The sequence below is a fragment of the Camellia sinensis genome, chromosome 1, assembly GCF_055761805.1.
Source record: "Camellia sinensis isolate YWXY chromosome 1, ASM5576180v1, whole genome shotgun sequence".
Taxonomy (NCBI): domain Eukaryota; kingdom Viridiplantae; phylum Streptophyta; class Magnoliopsida; order Ericales; family Theaceae; genus Camellia; species Camellia sinensis.
The window spans coordinates 176,161,960-176,179,828 of NC_138961.1; positions in this window are offsets into that span (position 1 = coordinate 176,161,960).

A 17,869-nucleotide genomic window follows, 5' to 3' on the forward strand; every position below is an offset into this window, starting at 1 on the left:
TCAAGGCTTGAAGCAATTTTTTCTAACCCCTTCTTCAAGTGTTGGAGGCTGGTTATATGGAACAAAAAGAGGGAGTAAAGGTGGGGGAAAAAGGAGACAAGCTTTCCCCCACAAAATATCCCCCGGATTGAGATATTTTCTGGGGGATAAAGCTATACAGCTGTAAAGTGAACAGTGTGAGGATCATGGCCGGCCAGGTATTTTTGTTTCAGGTGGCCGGTCGGCCACATCCCCTAGCCGGCCGGCTAGGGGTCAAAAGGGTCAAGTTGGTTTAGTGGCCGACCACCAAATAATGGTGTCCTCCCATGTGCCCTCAACACAACCCTGTGGTTAAAAGTCCAAGAAAGTGGCTCAAGGGTGTTCAACATTGGCCCGGAAGGAGGGGTTCAAAAGGGTCAAGCAACATTAGTGGCCGGCCACCAACTTTTAAGGTCCTCCCATGTGTGTACATCACAAGTATGTGGTTCAAAGTTCAAGAAAGTGGCCCCAAGGTGTTCAACATTGGCCTGGAAGGAGGGGTTCAAAAGGGTCAAGCAACATTAGTGGCCGGCCACTAACTTTTAGGGTCCTCCTATGTGTGTACATCACAAGTATGTGGTTCAAAGTTCAAGAAAGTGGCCCCAAGGTGTTCAACATTAGCCCGGAAGTGTGAAAAAACGGGCATCGGAGGGCGTCGGAGGATATATAACTGGTTGCTGCAACAATTACTGGCCTCCCACCCTTCTACGGCCTTCCCAGTGATAAAACAGAGGTATCTGCCAAAAATGAACGAAAACTGTTGCAAAACGAATGTTCGGGGGCCAAAACGCGCAGTTCGGGGTCCCGAAAATGGGCTGTTAAGCACCGAAAGTGGCATTCGGCCACGAAGTGGGTTTCTCAGACCCCAGTGTCCCTCAAAAGGGAGAAAATAAGATGTATGCCAAAAATCAGAGCAAATGGAGATGGTTAAGCGGTCCCGAACCGGGGCACACGGCCAACGGTCCCGAAAAACCGGAAACCGGACTCCAAAATGGGCAAAATGGCCTATGGCCACCAAATGTAGCCCACAGCCACTGAGAGATGGTCTACGGGACCTCTCCCTCCCCTCAGGAAAAGAAACAAAGAAAACCGAGCCTGGTTCGCAAACCGAGGCAAAGCACAAAAGAGGGTTCGGAAGTCCGGATGCAGGGCTCACGGCTGCAACTCTGAAACTTCTGAACGAGCACATTATGCAACATCACCAAGCGCTCAATCAGTGACGTCTGAGTCTTAAGGTCGGTCAAAAATGGGGTGTCTACACACCTTAGGTATCTTGACGGTTCCCATGTCTCGTGAATCCATTGCCCTTGGTATAAGTTGCCACGCGTCTGTTGATGATTGGAGACTCTTACTGATTCCCCAAATTGCTCCTTATAATCCACGTGTCAAGCTGCGATAGGTTTGTACAAAATATATAGCCAACAATTGTGTTTTTAAAATATCAATTAAAAAAATTTGTATTTAATTTGTGATTGAGTTTTACACTCCGTTTTGATGATACGATAATTGTATTTTTAAACTGATTGGGTTTTTTTAACTCACTGTGATTTTTGTAAAAAAAAAATGATTGTGTTTTTTAAATATCAATTAAAAAAAAATTTGTAATTAAATTTAAAAATACATTTCAACATCTTTAATGACAATAGTGAATACAATATTTTCTCACCATAAAATATATTTCGTTTAATGGTACACACCATAAATATTCACAACTCTTTTATGGTAATCTAATAATGATAATAAAACCACAACAATATTACATGGTTACTAACGGGTCACGATTCAATCAATTGGGTCCAAAATGAATGGAGTTTAATAATTTAAAATAAATCCCTAACTGAGATTAAAGTATAAATTCAGTTTGATTCAACTCGTTACAATCTTCCCCCCTTAAGGAATTTCGTCCCCGAAATTTAAACTAGATAACCTCGCTGAATCAAAATCAATTACAACTGTAGAAACACAATCATGGCATGATAACACAACCTCCCAATTAAACATAAGAAATTCACCCTATTCCATAACATATACAATGTACATCCTAATATTACAACTCTCAAACATCGATAAAAAGGTCTGGATACTTCTCACGAACTTCAGCCTCACGTTCCCAAGTCGCCTCCTCAATCCCGTGGTGTCTCCACTACATTTTCACCAAGGGACAAATACAAACAAAAGATACACAGACACATACGGACAAATACGGAGATAATACACAGATACGTTCATATACACAGACACATTTGGGAAATATGCCGTTACTGACAAGGAATATTCTGTCTATGGACGTCAGCGAGCATATGCCGTCACTACAACGGAATATTTCGTTAGCTGATGTCATCACGCATAAGCAAAACGCACAAAAAGGAAAGAAAACACGAATGCAAGGATATGGGGTTTCGAAACCCTGATCTCAAGCTTAGGCCCTAGCCCAAACCACTGAGCCAAGTTACTCTTGTGACACAAATAGTTGAATAAATCTATATAATACATAAATATACAATTTATATACATATATGTATACAACTTTCCCGCTTCTCTCTCTTCCTTCGAAAACTGCGTTTGACACGCGGCCTTGCTTTTGTGTCAGCTGGCCAACAAAAGCAAACCTCCTCGATTTGTAAGCTCGCCTCGGCTCCCTCTCCCTCTTTGTCTTCTTCTCTTCTATCTTTTTCTTCTTCATCACTTTCTTTCGTCTACTTAATCACTCTCTTCTCCTTTTTCTTCCTCATTCCCTTTGAGAGAGACAGAACATCGAGACTGAGTGGAAGAGAAAGCTGTCCCAAAACTCAGTCTGTTCTCTGCTATGTCTTTGACTCTCTTTTCTTTCTTTTTTTACACCTCTCACCACACATGGCCTCATCTCGTCCCCTCACTCTCTTTCCGGACCTCAATGATCCAAGCTTTCCTAGACCAAGTGCCCCTACTCCTACTCTTCCTAACCTTCCTAGACAAAGTGCCCCTACTCCTACTTTTCTTAACCTTCCTGAACAGAGTGCCCTTGCTCCTACTCTTCTTAACTTTCCTATGATGTTAGTTGAGCAAATCATGGCCGCTCAATCTGACATTGAAGCCAACCACTTCACACAGAGATCCTGCATGAAGACAGTGACTGCGGTTACCAAATTGTCTCACCGGCTGCAGAATAGGACCAATGAAGTACATCAGTTAAATGCCCAACTTTCTCTCCTCCGGCGTATGTACAAAGATGCGCGAGCAGAGATTTGTGAACTGAAGGCGGAGAATAAAGAGCTGAAATGGAAGACCATCGTTATGGCCCGATTCGGAGCACCTTCGTACTTCGCCTTTGATAGCCAGCAGCGAGTCAACTCTTTTAGCAGTCCTGTACTCACTGAGGCAGGGCCTTGTAACGCCCTCAAAACACAATATAAGACAACCATTCACACAATCCATAAACATAGGAGAAATATTATCTTTTCATTCATCAGAGTCTACTTTACAAAGGTATAACCTGTAACTCTAACTACAAATAACAAAGTGAGTGCTCTACGGGCTTTCATCTTTCCAAGTCAACACTTGGTTACAACAAAAGAAGAGTTCTAACTCTATTGTATATAAAGCCCTTGGCTTGAAATTTTACATTAAACACCAAACAAAAATGTACAAAATGGAGCCTTTAACCCCTCAACCTCCCAAGCTATGTCCTTGGATATGGCATGTCGCCTGTACCTGAAAATGGTGTCCCCAAGTAGGGTGAGCCAAAGCCCAATAGAGATATCCTAAATGATATATGAGAAATAACTAAGACATAAGCATTAGATAAATGTGTGATGTTCTTAACCGACATATATGTTCTTTTCGAGACTAATCAATATAAATAACCAATATCTCAATTCATTTCCACTTATCCATTCTGGGTAAATTCATTAACCAAATTCAACATTATCAAACAACCAAAATGAGACTACAACTCAATGGTTCACAATTTAATACATTCAACAATCCAACGCTTCTATTTCTTGCTATTTTATGGAACTACGTCCAAGGGAACCGGCACCCATAAATATAAGATTTCGGGATTTTCAGCCTGGACACTGCGGCTAACTTAATTATCAATGGAGTTCATCCCCTATCTCCTCTCAAACAATGGAGTACATCCCCTATCTCCTCTCATTCAATAATACATATATAATGCATTTAAACACATGTCATATACAATGACTCATTCATCCACATATTCAATGGTTTAAATCAAACCGTCATATTCAATGACATAATCTAATTGATTAGTTTCAATTTTTCTAATCCTCATGCATTTTCTACAACAAATATGACTTTCCTCCACCGATAGCCCAGGATAGATATTTCTAAACAGATAAATAAATCTATCAACAGATAATTTACCAAATTTTCCATAGGTGAGTGATTTATCAATCCAACTACACCATTTAATCACATATTCCACCAATTTCATAATTCCCAAACCAATTTCATATTTCCACATTGATTTCACTATTTATACAAAATAGTTTATTTAATTCAAGCTAGGTCATTTTCCCCCTTTTCCAAATATTACACCCAAGGCCAAATTCTATCCATTATACACAAATAGTCCCATTTTCAAGACCTCACAAACACATATGGAGTTCAACATAGAAAACCCCTCTTTCACAAATCAAAACCCAAACCCTAACTTTACCCAAACTTCTCAAATTCCACCATCTATAGAAAATGACCAATGACTAGGTTAAAACTCATAACAAAGAGTAGAATATCCCTACCTCAAATGGAGGAGCTCAAAGAGGAAGAAGGAGAAACTTGAAGATGCTCCAAACTTGAACTTTTTTGGATCAAAAGGAAACCCACGCAATGCTTTAGCTTTTTAACAAAGGAAGTAGGGTAGAATGACCCTAGAACATGGAGTATTTGTAGAGAGAGTATGCGTTTTAGAGAGAGGAGATGCCGATCTAGGGTTTTGAAGAAGGAAGAAGGTCAAAAATGGTGTTATTTGTCTCTGCTGCGAACTAATATATGCGAGGCTCACTCAAGCGAAGGAGTTGTTGCTCGAGCGACTAGACTCAACAAGTGGCCTCACTCGAGCGCACAATGCGAAGCTTCAAGTCTGCCACCAACGCAAACGCACGGTCGAGCACAAGAGTTCTCGCTCGAGTGAAGGGACAAATAACACACGACTCACTCGAGCGCAAGAGTTCTCGCTTGAGTGAAAGCTGTGTCCAAAGAAAAAAACCTAAGAACTCTCAATCCTCGCTTGAGCGCAAGAAACCTTGCTCGAGCAAAGAAGCAAATACCCAAGACTCGCTCGAGCGCAAAAAGCCTCGTTCCAGCGAAGAAGCCAAAACCTGGGCAGCAACCATTTGTAACAACTCACAACCAACCTATTCCAAACTCACCCAACAAGTCCCAAAACTCAATTTCAAAGATTTAAAGGGACGAAACAAGACAAAGGCAACAACATATAACCACGGAACTCGAGTCCAAAACACAACAAAGGTCGGGGTAAAACCTAGATCGCTATAGGCTTTCAAGGGTCACCCAAGACGACAAAAAAAAGAAGAGCTCGGCGGAAGAGTCGAGTAAGTGAAGTCAGCGTGTTGCCGCTATCAAACACAAGATCCTTTTTCTTCTTCTTCTTCTTTTTCTTTTTTTTTCTTTTTTTTTTTTTTTGTTGTTGTTGTTGTCTCTACAATCGGGGATGTCATCTCCTGACTTCAATAAAACTAGTTTTTTTTTTTTTTTTTTTTTTCACATCAATGGTGTAACTGGCATAACACTTTGAGCTTGAAAACAATTTTGTTTGACTAAATTTGAGAATGATTGAATTTTGAACTCTGAACTGGACATTGATTCCATACTGACCTGAATCAAAATCATGGCTTAACGAAAGAAAAATGAAGCAAAACAATCCAAACACACTTATATACACTGACTGGTATTAACGAAAGAAAAATCGTGTAAATTAATACATTGGCAATAGAATTACAGAACAAGAAGGTACCTCTCACAACCAAAGGTGCTGGCACTAACTCTGGCGTGGTAACAACATACACATGCCCAGTAGGTCTTTGCTCCACTTGCTCCCCTCTCGGAGCATAAGCCGGATGTACAGACTGAGCCAAAGAAGCACCCGGAGTGGCCTTTGAGGCCTGTGCCGACTGGTAACTTTGAGTCTGCCTTGATCCAGATGCACCAGGTGTGCCACCCAACTGTGGATAGTACCTCTTCATGTGTCCTGCTTGTCCACACTAAAAACAAGTCAAAGACTACCCCCTCCCCTGACTCTGGCTCAGTGGGTGGATTGAAGATGGAGCAGACCGCTGTCCTCCCTCCTTCTGTAGGCAAGAAAAGGACTTGTGACCCAACTGGCCACACTTAAAACAAGAAAATCCTCTTTGGTCACCTCCTCATGCCCCTAAACTCGGCACTGGAAAAGTAGACCTAGACTGTGCCCCATGAGACTGCTGTGGTGTAAAACCCCTCTGTCTCTTGCTATCTCGGGCCTCACCCTACATCTCTTAGCCTTTCTACCTGAAACCCCTCATCTCCCTCTCTCTAGCTCCTAACCGGGTTTCCATATGTGCTGTTGCCTCAACAAGATAGTTGTACTCTCTCATCATAGACCCGCCCACACAGTAGGCAAGCTCATCTCTCAATCAAGTCTCAAACTCGATGCAACGGTGCTCCTTTGTCGCCATAAGCTTAAGAGCAAATCTGGACCAACTAGCAAAAGTGGCCTCGAACTTCACCACCGGTGTGCCAAGCTACTGTTTGAGGTTCTTGAACTGTTCCCTCAACCTCTCTTTAACAGTAGCAGGCAGATACTTCTCCTGAAAGGCGTTAACAAAGTCCTCCCAAGTCACCCAAATAAGTCCTCGCGTGTATTTCTACCACTGACTCGCTTCTCTCTTCAGTTGAAAGGATGCCAAGGTCACTCTCAGAATGTCGTCCTCAATGTCTAGCATCTCGAACGTCTTAACCGTCTGCTTTAGCCACTCATCAGCCTTCAGTGGCTCCTTAGGATCTCCCATAAAAACATCTGAATTGGTCCGGAAGAACTCTCTTTTTAGCAAGAGTGGTCATGTGTCTGCAACTGGGGCTGTTGGGGCCTGTGCTAGGTTCTCAGCCCTCAGTATGTTCAGTGCCCCTGCCATCTCTTGTGCCAAAGCACTCATGGACTGTTGCCTAGCTGGCTCAGCCACATTTGCTTGCCCTATCCCCTCTTCCTGTGCCGGAATCTCATCCAGTATTGGCATCTCGTGCCTCCTAGACCTATCATGCCTACCACTGCCCTTTCCACGTCCTAACATCCTAATAAAAGTAACACTCGAGATTGGCACAATCACAATTGTACCGAAGCTAACTCACTCACTTCCTAAGGCAATGGACATAAGTTAATTCATTCCACATAAGCACATAGTCACATGAGCACATACAGATTTTCTTTCTAGATAATGATTGTCCCATGACGTTGCTAGGCTTCCAATCAGAAATAGCAGCGATCAATTGCTCTTCTGACTGGACTTCCAAGAACTCACAGACCCAATCAACATCTCAGAAATCAAACCCCATACCCATATAATGACATAAGCATGTTTTCACATAGCACCTCATCATACAGATATCTCTATCAAGCGAGATAAACCCACTATTGTACTAACCACTCTCCACGTACCCAAAGTATTCGAACCCGATAAACTCTGATACCCAGTTGTAACGCCCCGAAAATTGGGCAGGGATATCTATTTATGCAACAAAACCCACCTGATAAACAAACACGCATATATAGCTAACTATTCCATACATCCATTTCCATTAAATCCCAAATGCCAAATACATGTTGTTCACATCTCAATGCCCTAGTTCCAATCCCAAGCATGCATTTTACAACAATATGAAATGGAAACCAAACAGATAATAAGTGCCCTACAGGCTTACAAATTTATCCAAGAACATTCTTGGTTACACAAAATGGAGTTTTAACTCAACGCAAATACAACCTTGGGCTTGCATTCCACAAATAACCATAAAACAAAAATAAAGCCTCAACTCCGAGTCCTCCCAAGTTAATGCCTTGACAGAGGCATATCACCTCACCGTACCTGAAATGGTTTCCCTTATAGGGTGAGCCACAGCTCAGTAGAGATATACTACACAACATATGGATCATGACAAGACTAAAGAGGAGTATGCTCATGCCATGCTCATGATAAAACAGTTTATCTCTTTTTTTATAAATCATGCAATGCTGAGATACAACAACAGATATAAAGTCATTTCCATTTTAAACCATATCTGTTACATAAATACAGGTTTTGTGAATGTCTAGGTGAGTGTTTGCAAGTAGGCCCTAATGCACTACCACTGTCATTTTTACCAGTAAACTGGAAGGCTCGACACCTAACTGCGTGGTTTCACACCCCCTACCAAGATTCACCAAGTATTCATCTTTTCGCAAACAGATACATTTCCAAACATTTCTCAAAAACAAATACATTTCCAATGAAATGAATGTAATTCAATGTCCAATGTAACAATTGAGGAATGTGGTTCAATTTACCTAAATGGTTATCCTCCACCGATAGCCCAAAACAAATATTTCTAAACAGATATTTAAACAATTAAATTCTAAAATTCCTATAAATACATTCTATTCCACATCTCATAAAATATGTACAACTACACTAGTTTTCATATCACAATCATGTCTGGTAACCTCTCAAGCTCCATTTCTAACCGTGTCGGTTTTATTCCAATAGATACATTAAGCAAAATAATACTGTTAATGCCCAAGAAAACATCATTTTCTTTCCAAACTCATTCTCCAAGCATTATTCAACTATGACATCCTATTTTGATCAAAATCCTCAAAAGTTAAACATAATTCCTTTATTTTCTTTAAAAATGCTCTTTTGGTCACAAATCGGTAAAAATTTCAAAACCAACCAAGTTGAAGTCCGTTTTTGTTCAAATTTAAAACATAGCTCTTTCATAACCTTACGAACATACTTGAAGTTTACACTTTCGCAATTTGGGCATCAACTCTTTGTTTTTCTCAAAATTTCTCGTTTAAGCAAATAAATCACAAATTTTTCAAAAATTCTAATTAAATTATATACAACTCTAAGCTCCATACAATCAAGTAAAAGTACAGAAAGAAGTGTAGGAAAAATCCCTACCTTGAGCTAAGAAGCTTTCAAATTTTTCGGCAATAGAAATTAAATTTGTTTGGAGCCAAACAACGCATGTTCCGCCCTCTATGTTTTGATCTAAAGCACTAGGGGTCAAAAATGACTTTCACTAGATCAAACCCAAGAAAAAACAACTTAGAACCCTTTTTCTTTCTTTTCTCACGGCAAGACCTCCCAAGAACTCCCAAAAGTTGAATAAAAAATCATTTTGGTTACTTTTATAGATATTTCCTAAACAAATATCTAACTATATATATACACTAATATATATATATATATATATATATATATATATATATAAATTAAAAAATACATTTCAACATCTTTAATGACAAAAGTGAATATAATATTTTCTCACCACAAAATATATTTCGTTTAATGGTACACACAATAAATATTCACAACTCTTTTATGGTAATCCAATAATAATAATAAAACCACAAAATATTACATGATTACTAACAGGTCACGATTCAATCAATTGGGTCCAAAATGAATGGAGTTTAATAATTTAAAATAAATTCCAAACTGAGATTAAAGTATAAATTCAATTTGATTCAACTCATTACAAGTAATTGGCTTGAAATTTTCTAAATTTGAATAAAAGTTAACTTTATAAATAAATTAAAAAAACTTAAAACATAAATAGACAAAATGGGAAAATGACAAAATATATAAAGAGAACAAATTATAATTTATCCAAACAAAAATACTTGCAGGGAACCCTCCCACCTAAATATAATTGGAAAAATTATAAATATACTTTTTGAAGTTTGCTTAAAGTACAGATTACCTTTTGTGATTTGAAAAATACAAATACCTCTTTGTCAAAATTTTTTATTTCACATAATTAACTAAAAAAATGAAATTTGTAATTTCTTTTCGATACAATAATAAAATTACCTAAATTATCAACTCAAACATATTTCTAACATCATTAAAAACTGTTAATTGACTTCATAATTTATTAATAAAAGTGACGATTTGTTATAAAATTAGAAATCTCAAGGGTGAAATGTAATTTCTAGAACCACAGGGGGTGATTTGTATTTTAATCAAATCTAAAGGGGTGTATTTGTAATTTACTCAATAAAATTTTAAGAAAATAAAAATAAAAAATCCCTAACAAACAAGGGTAAAGTACCAATAAATCTCAAAAAGTGATTTTATGAATTGTTTGATCCTTCCTTGTTTCTTATAGACCCAAATGTCACATTTTAGTGTGAATTACATAAATGGCCAAAATGTGGGTTTTCTCATAATGTTGAAATTATTAAACGTAACACTTCAAAAAAAAAAAAAACTCCCTAGTGTATTTTTTTCAAACGTGACACTTCAATATAACACTCAAAAAACGTAACACTTCAATGTAACACATTAAAAAAAATTTAATGTATTTTTTCCAAATTTAATACTCTAATCAATGTAGCACACGAACACTTCTTAGCCAAAAGTAACACTCCAATGTAACATACTAAAAAACTCCATAGTACACTTTTCCCAAATGTAACACTCAAATCAATGTAACACTAAAAACTCCTTAATATACATTTCTCAAACGTAATAATGTAACATTCTAAAAAAATTTCTTAGTGTATTTTTTCTAACCATAATATTTCAATCAATGTAAAACACAAAAACTCCTTAGTGTATTTTTTTCAAACATTACACTCTAATGTAACACACTAAAAAATTTATTAGTATATTATTCTCAAACGTAACAATATAACATTATAAAAAAAACCCCTTAGTGTATTTTTTTCCAAACGTAACACTCTAATCAATGCAACATACAAAAACTCTCTAATATACTTTTTTCAAATGTAGCACTATAATGTAATATTACAATATAACACCAGAAAATCACACGACAGAAATGTAGATTTCCATGCTCGATAACCAATACTTCAACTAACAATTCCTCTAAAAAGAATCTTCCACACTTCACCTTTCCATTCCCATTCTAAAAATAAATTAGAAAAATGAATCATAAAAAAGCATCTATATATATATATATATATATATATTATATAATTAGATTTTTAGTGAGGACCATTGTGAGAGCTTCAATATTTCATAATAATTTTCTTGATTTTCAACAATTACAAAAATCTCCATTATCTAGCTAATTAGTCCATGATTTATTTCGTAATCCCACATCGGAAGAAGAATGAAAAAGTGAATTGTTTTACTCAGATTAGGATTTGCAGATTTTGTACTATCCAGGGAAAGCTAATATAGTGGCAGATGCCTTGAGCCGAATATCTATTGAAAATTTGTCTTGTTTGCTCACCAGTCAAAGAGAGTTATTATGTGACTTGGAAAAGAATGAGATTGAAATTGTATTGCGTGAACAGGGCAGAATCTTGGCTGTCATTTCTGCTCAGCCTGTAATCATTGAAGAGATTAGAGAGAAACAACTGCAAGATGAATTCATGAAAAAGATTGTGGATGACATAGACTCAAAACCGAAGCCAGGATTTGTGCTGGAGAACAATGTGCTGAAATTCCAAAATAGACTTTGTGTTCCTGATTGTTTGGATTTGAGAAAAAGTGCTATGACTGAAACCCACACCTCTAAATTTTCTATGCATCCAGGAAATACAAAGATGTACCATGACTTGAAACAAAATTTCTGGTGGCCGAGAATGTAGAAAAGCATTGCTGATTTTGTAGCTCGATGCTTACATTACCAACAAGTCAAAGCTGAACATTAACAACCTGCTGGATTGCTACAGCCGCTTCCAATACCGGAATGGAAATGAGAACATATCACGATGGACTTTATTGTGGGATTACCTCGCTCTCCTCGAGGTATGGACTATATCTGGGTAATTGTTGATCGTTTGACTAAATCTGCACATTTCTTACCTGTCAAATCTTTGTATAATGTGGATAAGTTTGCTAACTTGTATGTTAATGAGATTATGAGATTGTATGGTGTGTCAGTATCTATTATATCTGGCAGAGATCCAAAGTTCACCTCAAGATTCTGGCAGAGTCTATAGCAAGCTCTGGGGACTGAATTGAGACTAAGCAGTGCTTATTACCCACAGACAGATGGCCAATCTGAACGGACCATTCAAACATTGGAAGACTTGTTATGGATGTGTGTCCTAGATTTCCAAGGCAGTTGGGAAACCTACTTACCATTGGTCGAATGTGTGTATAACAATAGCTACCATTCGAGTATCGACATGGCTCCTTATGAAGCTTTGTATGGGAGGATATGCCGTTCTCTAATTTGTTGGGCCGAGGTAGGTAACAGATCATTGTTGGGACTGGAACTTGTGCAAGAAACAACTAAGAATGTGAGATTGATTAAACAAAGATTGAAAACTGCACAAAGCCGCCAAAAGAGTTATGTAGATGTCCGAATGCGAGATAGAGAATATGAAGTTGGGGATCATGTGTTCATAAAAGTGACTCCAATGAAAGGGCAAACTCGGTTTGGTGTTAAGGGCAAGTTAGCACAGAGATATGTTGGGCCATATGAAATCCTGGAGAAAATCAATCCAGTGACGTATCAGGTAGCCTTACTGCTGGTCATGAAGCATATGCATAATTTTTTCACGTATCTATGCTTTGAGAGTATTTGAGAGATCCATTCCAAATGATTGAACCAACTCATGTGCTTCTGAAGGATGATTTTACTTATGAAGAACGGCCAATACAGATCGTTAATCGTCGAATCAAAAGACTAAGAGACAAAGAAATCCCATTGGTAAAGGTTGATTGGCAAAACCATTGAGGGACTTATGCAACTTGGGAGACCGAGGAAGATATGATGAAGAGATACCCAGATTTGTTCCCTCTAGACCCGACATTCTTCTAAAGCGAAGGTAATTCGATTTTGGAGCCAAACTCTTTAAGAAGGGAAGACTGTAACAACCCCGACCTATGATTAGCCGATTAACCATGATTAATTATGCCTAATGAGTACGTAGGATAAAATTCTAAATTAATTACATGTGTGTTACATTATTTGTATTTCTATCTGTTTATTGTAGAAATATCTGTTTGAGATTCTATTATATTTTGCGAATTGAAGGCCTTATCGGCATTCGATTACGAAATTGACTTGGTATATGTGTTATGTGGAATTTATAGAATTTTATGGTAGGTTTAATTAAAATTCGATTCAAAACGATTAAATTAGAATAATTAATGTCAATGTGATGAACCTAAGTCAAGTTTAATTAAGCCTCATTAATTGAGCCTATATAAGGCTACTTTGACTTCCTTAGTTTATTTTTACACCCTCATTTCATACTCCTCATCTAAAAAACGTGAGAGAAAGAGAGAATTAGAGGGTGAGTTTATTTCAAGAAGGAAATTGAGGAATTGCTAGGCAATTACGGGGCAATTGGAGAATTGAGCTAGGACTCACACAGAATTCAAAGAATTGGGGACTTTAGGTAAGACTCTCATTCCTTAAGCTTTGATTTGACTCACTCTTACTAGAATTCAAGAGAATTTAGTTGAATTGTGTAAGAATTGAGCTAGTGAGGTAGGAAGGAGGGGCACATCATGCATGCATGCACATTTTCTTCCATTTTGAGCTTAATTGCTAAAATTTCTCACATGCATGCACCAAGCCCACTATAGTTTTGAGAATTTATTATGTCTTCCATCAATTTGCCTACTTTGATCATGATTTAGAAGTTTTGAACTCATATATGATATGTTTCAAAGTTTGAGTTGACTTATGAGCAATGGGCAAGCTTTTGGCCTTGATTTTGCGAAATGATCTTTAAATCCCCATGTTTTCTAAGTTTAGATATGTTTTCTCCAGTTTTGGAGCCCAAAGGTTGAGTTTGAAAACATTGAATTCGAGTTTTGTAGCTTTGAGGTGAATCTGGAAATTCCAGAATTCGACCTCTTCGCTCGAACGACAGAAGCTACGCTCGAGTGACCACTCTGTGATCTTGCACTTCCACTCGAGCGACCAAAAGTCTGCTCGAGCATGGAATGCAAACTCCTAGAAGTTTCATATTTTTGCAGACTGCTCGAGTGACAAAAGGTGCACTCGAGCGAGGACCTCAGTCTCACGCTCGAGCGACCATCGAGTGGCCGTCGAGCGGAGAATTTACACAGCCAGTACTTTTGCAGAAATTTACAGACCACTCGAGCGACCGCTCACATTTTGCTTGTCCCTTGAGCGAAGAAAGTTGCACTCGAGCAGGACCCTTGTTTCCAGTATTTTTGACCAAGTGTTTTCAAATGCATTTTGGCATCTACATTGCATTCTAGGCATTCCTAGGCCAAGATTAAGACATAATATGAAAAATAAGGACTAGAAACACACTAAGAATGAAACAAAATAAGCTAAGTACGACCCAAGCGTGTGTTTCAAAATGTGTATCTGTTAAGTTTGTGTAGGTTACATACCGTGAACGGTTAATCCATTGGCTACTGTAGACACCCCATTTTTGGCCGACCTTAAGACTCAGACGTCACTAACTGGGTGCTCGGTGATGTTGCATATTGTGCTCGTTCTGAGGTTTCAGAGTCTCGGCTGCGAGCCTTGCCTCCGGACTTCCGGACTCTTTTGTACTTTACCTCGATTTGTGAACCAGGTCCCGTTTCCTCTGTTTTCTCTTCCCGAAGGGAGGGAGAGGTCTCGTAGACCATCTCTCAATGGCCGTAGGCTACATTTCGTGGTCGTAGGCCATTTTTCCCGTTTAGAGCCCGGTTTCCAGTTTTTCAGAGCCGTCAGCCGTGTGCCTCGGTTCGGGATCGCTTAACCACCTCCGTTTGCTCTGGTTTTTGGCACACACCTTATTTCCTCCCTTTAGAGGGATACTGTGGCCTAGGAGACCACCTTCGTGGTCATACGCCACTTCCGATGCCTGACAGCCTATTTTCGGGGCCCCAGACTGCGCGTTTTGGCCCCCGAACCTTCGTTTTACATCCGTCTTGGCCCATTTTTGGTAAGGACCCTATTTTCATTTCTAGGGAGGTGGTAGGATGGTGGGAGGCCACCTTTTTCCCTGAAAAACTAGTTTTCTCATTTTCTCTCTCCAAAAGCCGATTTTTCTGACAGAAAGCTAGTTTTTCTCACTTTTGAGCCACAATTTCTGGCTTTTCATACCACCATTGTGTTATGTTCATCTGGGAGGCCACCAATATGGGTAGGCCGACTAGTAATTCTTCTTGACCCTTTTGAACCTTGCTGAAAGCTGGTTTTCCTCTCTCTTGGGTCAGTTTTTCTGGTTTTCTACCATACAGCTGTGTTGCACTCATCTGGGAGGCCACCTTTTTGGGATGGCCGGCCAGAAATTCTTCTTGAACCTTTTGACCCCTGGTCGGCCGACCAGGGAGAGTGGCTGGCCGGCCACTTGAACTGGTCGGCCTGCTTCCTGCTTTTTGGTCTCTTTGAGTGTAAGCCAGCTGTGCCAGCTGGAAGCCTCAGAAGTGATCCTCCATATACGTGTATGGAGGATCTTTGAGCTTAGTTTGAAGCTTCTTAGAGAATCTTTTGTTGGAAATGGTGGAAAAATTCTGGGTAAAACCAGAATTTTTTCTCAAGTTTGGTCTATTTTTTAGGTGGGCCCCGAGCATCGATTTACTCTGGTCAAAGTGGTAACGCGTTCTATGCCGCATTGTGATTCACGTGGTATATTTGGTTGCTCAAAACCATTACCGAGTGAATGGGAAAATTGAAGCCAAAGTGTGCTCCATGGAAATGGAGTTATGGTGGAAATTCCTTAAAGTTGGAAATTGGCTTGTCCCACATTGATTTGGTGGGAAGTTTTGAAAGGGTTTATAAGGCTTAGGGTGAGATACTTGGGGTGTGCCCCAAGGGGTACCCAAGTGTTTTAGAGGGAGAGGTTATGGGCAAAATGGGCTAGACCCATTGGACCCAAAAATCACCACACACGCGCGCGCGCGCCGCCGCCGTCCGTCCAGTCGGGCGGGCTGGGCTGGGCTTGGGCGCGGGTGCGTGGTGTGTGGTTGGGTTGGGCTTCTAATCTTTTTGGGCAAAAAACATTTGAATTTAATTTTATTTTTTATTAAAATAAAATCCAGAATTCAAATTAAATTGGTTTGGATTTTTTGTTCATCCAAACAGGGCCCTTCCCGTTTTCAAACAAAATTAAACTGGTTTGGATTTATTACTCATCCAAACAGAGCCCTTCCCGTTTTTTATCTGTTTGATTTATTAACCCAAAAGATTCAAATCTGTTTAAATTTGAAACTAACAGGTTTCATACCTATTCAATTCAAAACCAAGAATCACCTTTACATCTATAAATAGACTAGCCTCCCATTTGGATTTTAAAAAAAAAATTTCGTACTCCATCCTCTGCAAATTATATTCTTCATCTTGCTGCATTTTATTTCCGAAAGAAAGAGTGTAAACACTTAGTGTGTTCGTAAGGCAAACAATTTGTAGTGCTGCTATTGTTTGTGGTAAGATCATTTCATCCTGGGAGATAGACGTCCAAATTCTGAAAGTACCGTGGAGAGGACGAACCTGTCTTAAGGACACAGTGTTAAACACTGGACTTGATCAGAAAAGTTATTCAAATAAATTAACCAAGTAAGTTGTTTAATTTTATTCTGTTTTTATTTGTTTATTTAATCAGATTTTAATTTTGTTTTTGTAACAAAATAAAATCTGTGGTTTTATTTATTTTTTTTATTTCGAGTTTGATTTTTGTAATCAAACAAATTCTTTCCTTTTTCTATTTTTCTTAATATTCTTGTTGTTGTTTTGTACACAACAGAATTTAATCATTTTAAATACAGTGAAGATTGTCCTACATCTTTGGCCTCTTTTCTCTATAAAAGGAGGCCACCTCTTCCATTTGCAAGGGTTAGAAGCTTTTGGCTGGAAATATACATACAACCCTCTATCTCTATACTTCAAGCCTCAAAACACTCATATTCTTGGCCATTTTACCCTACACCTCTTAGCCTACCACCTCCCTCATTCATTCCAGCACCTTGGAGGTCATTTACAGAGGTTGAAAGCTCACCAACTTGGTCCAGAAGCTGCTGGAGGTCGGCTCTACAAGGGTAAGTCTTCATTTCCCCTTTTCTAGCCTTATTTTGCTTCATTACTTAGCCCCATTTGCAAGCATTTCTGGGCCTCGACCTAAACATTAAAATGTCTTATTTTGAGCTCCTCTTCAACTTTGTTTAAGGGCACTTTGTTGTTTGAGGTCATCTACTTCCCCTTACCCTCTATCTCTCTTTTAGGGCTTTTTTTGCATCATATTTTAGTCTTACTTGTGAACATTTTCAAGATTTGTCATAAACTAAAAAAGATCTTGTTTTAATCTCCTCTTCAAGTTTAGTTAAGGTCTGTTTTCTGTTTGGGGTCATCTTCCCCCTATGCATGCTTCATCTCTTCATGATTAGGGCTATACATTAGAACACTTGCATTGGTCATGGTTTGGCCTCTTAGCCATTGAAATCCAGTGGATTTTTAGTGGCTGTGATGCATTTTTGAGAGCCAAAATCAGAGGGGAGTGACCCCCTCTCTCCTTGTCTTGTTTGGTGGTCTTGTTGGCCTTCCAAAGGGACCCCTTTTTGCATGCTTTGAAGTCATGTTCCAGGCCTCATTATGAGGGTTTTGAGGTCTGCCTAAGCTCTGTCCAAGGCCCTTTTGGCCATATTTTATGTCTATGATGCATGTGTAGAGCAATCCCATTCAAGGCCTTTCAAAGGGACCT